Below are 11598 nucleotides of genomic sequence, written 5' to 3'. Positions count from 1 at the left end.
AAAGAATGACAGAACTGAATCGACCCCCCGTGGTTTTGTTCTGGAGCACAGATTTCGCCTGACAGTCTCGTGCACTGGGACTGGTCTGAAGTTTTGTAACCAGTCCTTTGGCATGAGTGCGAGAGACAATTGTGAGGCATGGTACTCTTGTGCTGAGCTGGGAAATGGGAGGCTTGGGATTGTTCTTCAATGTTTTAACCAAGGTGACGTTAGAAGTTTCAATAATTGCTTTTTCAAAGTGAACACTTATCTTGGAGGTAAAAGGGAAGTCCTGTATGATTGTGTCCACTCTAATTATGGTGCCAACTGTAGCTTGGTTGATCAGGCAGAAACAGCAAGTCCATCATGTGTGGTGGCATGGTCCATATCAGGGGTTCTATTTACAGCCTTGATTTGCTCTGCATTAGGTGGCCTGTATGGCTATCATTTTTTGAAAGGTACTAAAAACAAATCATCACATGAAACGCAAACGTCTGCTTCAATTTCTTTGATTCAGTACCGGAATAGCACTATTTATATACCTTATGGAGTGGAGGAACAAGGGGGAGGTGATACGTTGCCAGGACATCTGTGATCACAGAGTGTAGACTGTTTTGTAAGCAGAGTAAACATGCAAGCATGAGCTAGAGCACTGACACTAGTATGTGACAAATAAAGAATTAGCATGATTCAGAAATTCATCACAGACAAGGACTTTTAGGGAGTTTTGGTTGAACATGAAGTTTTAATTTGGAGAGAAAACATTTGGATAAGGAATTAATATTAAGTAATCTTGTATACACAGAGGAAAATATGTGAATGCATGAGCACATACCTACTTTGTAATTAATCTAATAAAAAGCATCATTGTGAAAGCTTTAACAAAGATAGACTTCATTTTGAAAGAGATCTCAAACGTTTTTGAACAAATTATTTATTTTGTATATTGGTGTGAATACATGTTACCATTTGTGCAGATCAAAGTTTTTTACTCACTGGATTTATGGATTGATTATGTGGTTATTAAAACTGTCTGCGTTATATGCGCATGGGTTGCTTCACATTTGGTATTAATTGTATATGGATGTATAACTGACAGCAAAGTTGTTAGCACTTTGAAAGAAGTTACCGCATTTTATAGACTGCGGGTGCCAAAGGACAACCCTGCAATCTGTTTTGGTGACCAACTGTGTTAATGTCATTATATTCAGACTTCTCTGTGGTCCAATTTTCTCCTACGTAATTTGCAAGTCAACAGAAGGTTTCGGATCAAGGTATACTTTTTCTTGTTTTACTATTTTGTCTGGCATAAGAAGGATTTTGAGTGATTCGGCTGTAACGCATGTATATTTGATGCTACATTAGCAAAGTGGCTATATGCTGTTGTTGTGTCTTGCTTATTCTGTAGCCTGTTAAGCTTGCCTTTGCTGATGTTCTCCTTTATGTTGTTGTTTTCAAATAAAAATAGAAAAATTTGAATTACATTCTGTGCTATGAATGAATCATTTGTGTGTATTATTCCACCCGCCTCCCACCGACAACCCCTCCCCCCTTTTAGATCTTGGCTTTTCAGGTTTTCTGTTTGTGACCTCTGTAAATTTACATCCGTTTTAAGAATCCCTCCTAATTTTATCAAATATTTGGAGGTCTCTAAACGGGGAGGGGGGTGCATGGGGCGTGATTGACACTACTTATTAAGTTCCAAAATAATCAGTGCCTAATGGCAGTGTATTTTCATATTTTCTGGTACTAATTCTTGCTTATCTTCAATTCAGCAACCTGAGGTGAGGGGTGTTGCAATTTACTTCAGCAGCTTACGTCTGGAATGGGTTAACGGCACAGTCTTACATGCAAAGTGTATCATATAAAAAATGCCACTCTCTTCAGTGATTGTCAAAGTGGAAGGATGACCTTGTCTCATGTAAAAGCCTGGCCCGATCTGAGATGGTGAGTCGAATCATTTAAATCACTTATGGGAAGACATGCGTCTAATATATGTATTCTTACAGGCTTTAACATGGGATAAGATCATCTTTCCTATTGGATGCATATCAAACATCTACCGCATTGTTGAATGCATTCCGTGCGGAGACGGAATTGTGGTTTTTTTTCTGAGATAATTTTTTGATTGCAAAGTTAATTCACCAAAAACCTTACTTATGTCAAAAGGTATAAATGTTTACGTCTTCTGCTTCAACCTGACTGCGTTGTTGGTTCTAAATGTTATTGCATTCCAAGCTTGAACTGTAAATAGTCTCAGTGTAAAATGAGATCATTATTATGTCCGGTTTGTTATGTTACTGCAGTACATCTTTTACACAAGAGGTGGTTCCACAAAATATGTACAAGATGAAAATGAATGATTCAGTGACGGCACCTAAATTCAAAAACAACTGCTGCAACCTTTTTAAATTATGACATATGCACTTTCACTGAAGGAAAAAGGCCTACATATGATGCACATTTTATTCATGAATGTATGCATCAGCATGCAAGTTTGTGGGATAAAAGGGTCAAATAGCGTACACATTTGCACGTGCTCATCATTGGTAGATATCATAGCATACACTTCTACACAGGCATTGCTTAATTGAAGCACATTAACATCGCGTTCAGACGCTAATGCATTTGTGAACACGTCTCACACATCAGATTTCTCCTGCTCCACTTGCACGTGCTGCGAGCGCGCATTATGTGTTTAACGCTAAACCTGCTTGTCCCGTGTGTTGAAACAGTAGCAGCATGAAAATAATAACACAAAAGCAAGGTCAAACATGCCTTCATCAAACTTTTGTGGTTTGATAATTCTAACTCTATAATTGTTGGAGATTTTGTCAATCAAACAATGACGATTATTTTCGCGTTTCTTTTGTTGCTCGGTATACATTCTGATAATCATCGCTCCACGGCTATCGCCAGTTTCTCTCTGACAGCATGCTAAATTATTGCGCGAATCTATCAAAACAAGAAAACAGAGTTATCTCCCATATGTTTTTCGCGAGCACTGATCTAAATTTGAGATCAGTGTTCGCGAGACGAAAATGATTGCAGATTGGCCGACTTTGACAGGGATCTCCGTTCTGTTCTTCACAGTTATAATAAAGACATCGTTCTAAGGTCAAAACAAGTCGAAATTTTGAGACTGCTGTCGGAAGGAGACCGTGATATATGGTTGCATCTCTATCAACTGGTTACAGAAAAAATCGTCTGCACCGGCGCGGATCGAAGCCAAAGTTGATTATCATGCACGTGACACTTTAGAGTTGTTTGCACAGTATATACATCCGCGAAAGATAGCTCGCTTGAAACTGTCTTACATATCAATTCCTATGTAATTTAAAAATTACACAACAGCATGAAAAATCATTATCGACGATCGCGCATATGCTTATATCCATATCACACATTACGAAAAGATCTAAATATGTAAAAAAAATCGATTTCCTCTCCAGAGAAGGAAAACCAAGGCATCCTGTTAGGGATAGAATGCGACCCGAAGGGAAGTAACTCATTTTTGACCTGAGTTCAGGATGGACTAACTAATGCTTAGTGTACCTTGTGATTCTGGTGCCTCTGCATGTAAAAATGACGGAAATAGACTAATTCAAAGTAATGTAGTTCGAAAACATAAGGCTACAACACACATTACTTGCATCTTACATATACTTTAAATACGGGGAATATATGAGTACATGTTAGATACCAACTTTAGTTACATCATGCATTTGGGAAGCTGCTAAAGTGATATTTCTAGACCTACAACCCTTCTTTCTTTTATGAGGACCGTAACATGTGTGTTATGTAGAGGTTACATGCCGAGTCTCAGTGATTATTAAAAATAATGGTCGAAGTTAGCGGATCATGAAAAATGCGAGCTTCAGCGAGCTTTTTCATGACCGCGAACTGAGACCATTATTTTTAATAATCACTGAGACGAGGTGTGTAACCTCTTTATTCCCCCTTTCTTCAGTTATTCAAAGAAAACAGGAGTTTTTGTGCGAAAGTTTGATCGAATCCGAATCACTCAACCAGTCAACCTGCGCAGGCGATCGATTAATGCGCGGTTGTATAGTTCCGTGCAAATCATTCCATTCTGTTAACACTTCTTGTCAGTTTCCCTGTTTTAGACTAAAATCAAGTACACAGATAAGCTGTTATTCTGCTGTGGCGGTAAAGGCAGATATTGTGTGTTCTGTTTATGTTTTATTACGAGACAACAACCATGCAACACAAAACCACCCTTGGCATCACAAATGACATTCTATCCCAATCACTATCCTACCACTGATCCTCCAGTTGTGGTCTCACACATAACCTTTTTTCAACTGGGCGATCGCAGTTAGGATACCAATCCAAATAACCGTTACAGTTATGCTGGGCCAATTATACTTTGTCAATGCAATTACAAAAGTGATGATCAGCAATTCGCTCTACTATGCCAAGGGAGGTAAGTTGAAGACACAAGAGGTATGAACAGTTCAATTCACATTTATTCATGTTTTCCACATGTTGCAATCTTTGTATTATACATATTTGGCATATGAATGGGCACGGATAGGTAGCAGATAGACATGGTTAAAGTGAACACTATTAGCAACCCCTTCCCCCCCAGTTAGCTGGCCCCAGATTGACTGACCAGCAACAGGTCTTTCTGACCATCCTAGCACTACCTCAGCTAGCATGTGGGTGATGTAAACCAACCCAGTGCTTTCTTTAGGCATACATGCTGCTGCTTTTGTAAGTGCGCTGCTCCCAGCTCCTCACAGAGGAATTCTAGGCTTTCAGGCTATCTGGAGGTGACAGGACCCCGAACCGCACCACATCCCGTGGCTTGTTAGGGCTCACACTGGGGTCCTGCAGTACAGCTACGAAAAGCTCTAAAAAGGTTTCATTTTCACTAGAAATTACATGTTTTAAAACTTTAACAAACTGAAATAGACAGACATGTAAAGTGTTCCCCTTTTCCATGCCTATCTTCCGCCATTCGTGCCGAGCAGACAACATACACACACGCGCGCACGCAAAAAACATGATGATACGCTAAAGGACGACAAATTATACATTTCTACAACACGTGTTAAAGCAATTAAGTAAATATTACCACCAAGACAAGACAAAGGGGATGGAGGGTGGGCTTTTTCATTCAAACTATGCATATTTATCCAAATGAGTGTTAAACTAAGTACGCAACTCTTACACATTACTACATGACAAAGGGGATGGAGGGTGGGCTTTTTCCTTGTAGCAAATTCGTTTAGCGTTGTTCTCTGTGTAGACTCAGGATCCGAAGAGGCTAAAGCTAGACTCTTCCCACGTGACACTGAGTCTGCATACAACTGAACCGTTTAGGGATAAGTGTGTTCTTTAGCCTCCATCGAATGTTAGGCTAAAAGATGGTTGTAGCTCGTCATAAAATCATTTATGGCAGAAGCCGAAATGTATTTATTACGAGACAACAACCATGCAACACAAAACCACCCTTGGCATCACAAATGACATTCTATCCCAATCACTATCCTACCACTGATCCTCCAGTTGTGGTCTCACACATAACCTTTTTTCAACTGGGCGATCGCAGTTAGGATACCAATCCAAATAACCGTTACAGTTATGCTGGGCCAATTATACTTTGTCAATGCAATTACAAAAGTGATGATCAGCAATTCGCTCTACTATGCCAAGGGAGGTAAGTTGAAGACACAAGAGGTATGAACAGTTCAATTCACATTTATTCATGTTTTCCACATGTTGCAATCTTTGTATTATACATATTTGGCATATGAATGGGCACGGATAGGTAGCAGATAGACATGGTTAAAGTGAACACTATTAGCAACCCCTTCCCCCCCAGTTAGCTGGCCCCAGATTGACTGACCAGCAACAGGTCTTTCTGACCATCCTAGCACTACCTCAGCTAGCATGTGGGTGATGTAAACCAACCCAGTGCTTTCTTTAGGCATACATGCTGCTGCTTTTGTAAGTGCGCTGCTCCCAGCTCCTCACAGAGGAATTCTAGGCTTTCAGGCTATCTGGAGGTGACAGGACCCCGAACCGCACCACATCCCGTGGCTTGTTAGGGCTCACACTGGGGTCCTGCAGTACAGCTACGAAAAGCTCTAAAAAGGTTTCATTTTCACTAGAAATTACATGTTTTAAAACTTTAACAAACTGAAATAGACAGACATGTAAAGTGTTCCCCTTTTCCATGCCTATCTTCCGCCACCTAACAGCTATTCTATAGATGTTTTTCGCCAATCCGTACCCATTCCAGCCCCCTTTTAGCCTAAAAGCATAGCTGTTAATTGCAGTTCAAAGTCAGCTTTGAACTGGTCCAGCCCCTTGGTGCTCAAATGCACCCCATCTTCGGCAAGGTAGCTGTGGTCAAAATTTGGGTGGTAAACAATCCGTCCCTTTTCTTTCTCTTGCATAATGCGGCCTCTCGCCTTTCGGTTTAATTTTTTTTTTTTTTTTTTTTTTTTTTTTTTGTTGCGGGAATTTTCTCCCCCGTTGGAAAAGCTTTCATGTCTCCCGAATTTCGCGGGAGCATGTCCGACCAGACAACGGTCGCCTTCGGGCAAAAAGCCCTAACAAAGCATACCAGATCATCGAGTTCCTCACGCCAGCGCTTCTGGTCAACCCGGCACACGTCGTTCCCTCCGACATGGAGTACCACATAGCTCGGTGAGGGGGCGCCCCCAGTGCTTCAATCAGCTTGGCCCGAGCCCGGGGAAACCCAAGGCCGGACTTCCCAGCCCACACCACCGGCAGCGGTAGCTGAAGCCCAGTGCCTTTTGTACTGCAGAACTGCTGCAGCCTGACCACCAGACTTGATCCCAGGATAAGGACTCCTGGAACTACGATGACTCCTGGAACTACGATAGAGAAGGTGGATTAGGACTAAAACATGAACTCATTTCTATACCTGTACCTTTTGTCGTCACTACTTGGAGGTGACAACCTTCCAAAGCAGTAACTCTGAAATATTAAAGAAAAACACAAAGTAAAAACAAACGCTGCAGCGGTGTGAACCAGCCTCATACAAAACACACAAAATCTTTTGGCGGTGAAAACCTGGCCACTATTCTATTTACACAAGACCCATACTATCACTCCAAGTCGGGCCTGACATACTTTGTCACTGCCTGTGATCCCCACCTTCCCAAAGCCATAATGTCTCTCATGGGCGTGCCATTGACCGCAGCTGTGGTTGCTGCCCCAATACGAAATGAGTGGGAAGTGAACCTGTTTACTTTCCAACCCAGAACGCTAGCCCCTTTCTTTAGAACCGCCTGAAATTGGTATCGGGTCAGTGATGACCCATCAAAGTGCTTCCACTGGGCAATCGCTCTCACTGGGCAAACTTGGGGATGCCTCTCGACTCTACGCATCACAACCTTTTCGCCCTTGTTTGCTTGGTCTGTTTTCGACCCCGCAATATGGACGGTCAGGTCTTCTCCTAGTACCACATCGGCATAACTGATCCCAGTTCGCCCTCCCTTTACTGCGTTCCCTTGGCCCACTATTTCACTGACCCGAAAGAAACCAAAACGCTGCAGCAGGCAAAGCAAAAGGCTGCTGTAAACAGTGCCTGTTCAAAAATATTAGCACACACCCCCGGGAGGACACCAATTAAATCCTTGAGTCTCTGAAAAGTGATAGGTTTCCTTTGATCCTGTCGTCTATCCAGCTTAGCCATGCCCTGCAATAACTTCTTCAACAGGAAATGCTCTGTGGGGTCATCCCATCCATTCAGCTTGTGTTTTGCACCAATCCCAGCCAAATAGGTGCGAGCCGTTGTATGGGCCCTTCCCGTTAGTGAGAGATGGGCAGCAAAATGAATAACATGCTGTGACGGTACAGGCCACTCATGCCCCTATGTGTGCCATTCATAGCTGCTGTGGTGGCTGCCCCGATGCGGAATGAGTGGGAGGTGAATCTGTTCACCTCCCAGCCCAGTGCCTTCGCCCCACTTTTCAGCATGGCCTGGAACTGGTAGCGGCTTAGAGGCGCGCCATCAAAATGCTTGAAGAGCAGCCCTGACCCGCTGGGTCTGACTTGTAGATAAGCCTGCATGGCCAATACTGGGCAGGCTTCCGGATGCCTCTCTGCGACGCTCTACTTTGTCTGCGGCAATGGGCAATAGGGGCTCCTAAATCGCAAAAAGTTGATAGCATACTGTCCAACATTGCGTGAGCTTGCTCCTCGAAGCACCACCCCCACGAAATTCATCCAAGTAGTGGATTACATCACAGGAGAAGTTAGCTTGTTTCATGCACCACTCTAGAAAGGTACTAAATTTCTCAAAAAGGGGGGGGGCACGAGCTAGAACATCCAAATGGCAGTGCCTTGTCAACAAAGAACATGCCTTCGACCAACATGCCCATCAATCCAAAATCTAAAGGGTGTAAAGGAAGGAGTCTGAATGCAGACTTGATATCCATTCATACATGTTACTGCATCAAAAGTTGTGTATTGTACGGCGCATAGCTTAGCTGATATACCTCCGTCAACCGAACTATCCTCATGAGGTTATGAAAGATCAAATATCAGTCTGTGTTCTCCTGGTGTAAACTTCCACCAACCCCACAGGGGAGACAATCAAGTCTTTCATGCTTTCTTTCTCCCTGATATGGTATCCTAAAGCCCTGGCTAAAATCCTTCCCTAAGAACCTGAGCATCAGCTTGATTGGGGTACTGTTCTAATGTATGAACTAACTTCACCAGGCAGATGGGCGAGGTGGCTAAGCCATCTAAGCCCTGGCTTGGAGGGGTGTCAACCGCCTCGCAGCTACTTTTGTCCGTTACCGAAGTGAAAGGGCTGTCCAGAGCCTGATTCCCCCTTTTCAGCGCTTTGCCCCTGCTGACTTGCTACAACCAGCTCTAAAATGTTCTATTACGCCCACATAATGCCTCATATAAACTTCGCATCGACACTTTGGGATAACTGCGGTGATGTTCATTTAAAAAGACTCAATTCCCTGCATCGCCGAGCTGCAAAACTTATTCTGCATGGTTTGAATAGGTCCACGGATGATAAACTAAAGCTCTTGAATTTCCTCCCCTTGAAAGATCAGTTGACGTTAAACGAGACTGTGTTCATGTATAAAATTCTAAATGACGACTGTCCTAAATATTTGCAATCACATTTCAAACATGCCTAAAGGGGTATGGGTCCCAAAAATTCGTCCCTCCTATACCTCGCATAGACCTCTACAAATCGAGCTTAGCCTTCTCGGGAGCGTTTCTCTGGAACTCCTTCCCCCAACAGATAAGAAATGCAACTTCAGTGAAAATGTTTAAGAGACAGTCACGTTCACACATCATTCGTGAATGAAATGTCTTGTTCGATTGTTATTTTGTTAAACATTTTGCACTAGTGTTGACGGATGTGTAGCTGATCGGAGCAACTTTATTCCCAATGAAAGGTATAACTATGTCAATGTAATTTTGTGTTCTCCTTATGTAATTCCTTAAATGCACATTGTGTTGCATTCCATACAATGTATTTCTGTATTTTGTATGATTGAATTCATATTTGTAATGTGCGTCTGTCTTTATATAAATAAATAAATCCCTGCGCCTTGAATATTGCATAAAATAAAATTAAAAAATTAAAATAAATCCCTGCGCTTAGAACTGTACCCACGGAATACGCGCGATATAAGCCTCATATTGATTGATTGATATGTGTTGTATAAAGGACAGGTTGGAAGAATAGGCTTTGCCTAAAACCTTTATCCTTTTGTAATAAAGTTCTGAGCCTGAGTCTAACGCCCTAATCCTGGCTTCAAAATCTTGTCTAGGCTGATTGGCCGCCACCTCTAGGGATTTTAACCTGTTAACGAAGCCCGCATCAGTACCTTGCTGTTGTTGAGGTTCTTGTCTGCTGGCGTGCTCCGCCTCTTCAAACCAGGCCCCCTGGCTGTCACTGTCACTGCTGGGCACGTGGGAAGACGCAGCTGCGGTCCCTGTCCGGCGCTGTATTTTGTTCTCAGCCTCCCTCGGCCTAGGCAGCTCCTCCTGTGGCCTTGTCGGTCTCTTCCCCTGGGTTGCTCTAGGAGGTCGGCCTCCCGAACATGTTGTTACCTGATCAACTAAGTAACTGTTAAACAATTAGTATATTATTATTAACATTGTTATCAGTTGTTGCCCTGCATACTCGGCTTGCTTGTTATTCTTGCTGTTGGGTGCACTTCTAATTTTTGTTAGTGCTACTGCTACGCCACTAGTATTGCTAACATTTGCACTCCAAAGCTAGTGATTCAACACCAAATAAACAAAGGGAAGTAATCGCTCTTTATGCATGCATACGCATGTGTTATGGGGTAAGCGAGAGTAACGGAACCTTATCCTGGCACCTGAGAGAATCACAAGCATTGAAATGAACAAGCTACTTTCATCCTCAATGAATATTCGATGGAATTGATTACTTCCGAATTTCTCGTTCGAACTTGGGCAGGTAAGCTTGTTAGCTTTGGGGTGAAACTCGCCACTCTAAAAGCAACCCGATTCCACTGCTTGTCCAAAGTAGGTCGCATGACTCATCACGCGCGTGCACAGTGTAAACTCATGCTGCTGGAAGCTTACTTCTATTTTTAGCTCGTTACGACATTCACCGATTCAGGAGGAATAAGTTCGAAAACGTTGCCCGACGGCAGCACTGTCCCCAACTAAAGGTAGCAGATTAAAGATTTCCTCTAGTGTAGCGATAGGCGATATCCTCCAGCGCAAAATCACTTCCAGCGCTGTGGCTGTTAATTGTTAGTGCCAGCCCCCGTTCTGCCATCCCGGGAACAAAGGAAACCGGTCTTCTGTCGACCCACGCTTCCGATCGATTAAGTTAAAGTCATTAATCTACTGACAAAATTCACGATTCTTTCACCTAATAAACTTAAGACTACTAAAGATAAAAGAGAGTAAAATTGAAACCCTGATCGTCGCTTGCGGATGCTTGGTCGTCTTTTTTCTTTTTCCTTGTAGCAAATTCGTTTAGCGTTGTTCTCTGTGTAGACTCAGGATCCGAAGAGGCTAAAGCTAGACTCTTCCCACGTGACACTGAGTCTGCATACAACTGAACCGTTTAGGGATAAGTGTGTTCTTTAGCCTCCATCGAATGTTAGGCTAAAAGATGGTTGTAGCTCGTCATAAAATCATTTATGGCAGAAGCCGAAATGTATTTAGTATCGCTAAAGATAATGTTCTTTCGTCAAATGGGACTAGCAGACGAACTTTTGCACCCGTGTTCCAACGTTAATTACTGTATGAAGTTCAGTTTTTTGGGGAAAATAGTGTATGAAACCGCTTTATGTTGTTTAAATTGATGAGATGTGTGCATTTGGTTGCGTGTGATCTGTTTATAAAATGAAATATTGTTGAAAACTGACCGTCGGATTGCAGTCAGTGTTGTCGAAGAAACTGCGTTAAAAGAAGGGGAACTACTCTTGTCAGCAAGAGTATGAGTTACTTGCCTTGGGAATTTGCTTGTGATGAACGGTGTGTGCACAGCAGATCTATATTCAGAAAACAACCGAACTCATGGATTTTATATGGAGATTCATGTGTTCAGGCCTGTAGTTGTTAATTTAAATGCGGTATGTTTGTATTGTTTGCTCCAGAGAT

The 11598-nt window shown here is 42.6% G+C and overlaps 1 long non-coding RNA gene across 2 annotated transcripts; it reads right to left on the bottom strand.

Moving 5' to 3' along the window:
* Positions 1-4451: 4451 nt before the first annotated feature.
* LOC138966569 (uncharacterized) lies at positions 4452-11156 on the bottom strand. Of its 2 annotated transcripts, none has more exons than XR_011455715.1 (2): positions 9840-11156; positions 4452-6851 (listed from the first exon to the last, which is right to left on the bottom strand). It is a non-coding gene; the product is annotated as an uncharacterized lncRNA (long non-coding RNA). The 2 variants fall into 2 exon arrangements; XR_011455716.1 differs by having other exon boundaries at positions 4452-6833.
* Between the last annotated feature and the right edge of the window lie 442 nt (positions 11157-11598).

Source organism: Littorina saxatilis, linkage group LG5 (genome assembly GCF_037325665.1).
Source record: "Littorina saxatilis isolate snail1 linkage group LG5, US_GU_Lsax_2.0, whole genome shotgun sequence".
Lineage (NCBI taxonomy): Eukaryota > Metazoa > Mollusca > Gastropoda > Littorinimorpha > Littorinidae > Littorina > Littorina saxatilis.
Note: the sequence above shows the minus strand (reverse complement) of the source record. Positions and strands in the feature narration are given on the sequence as shown.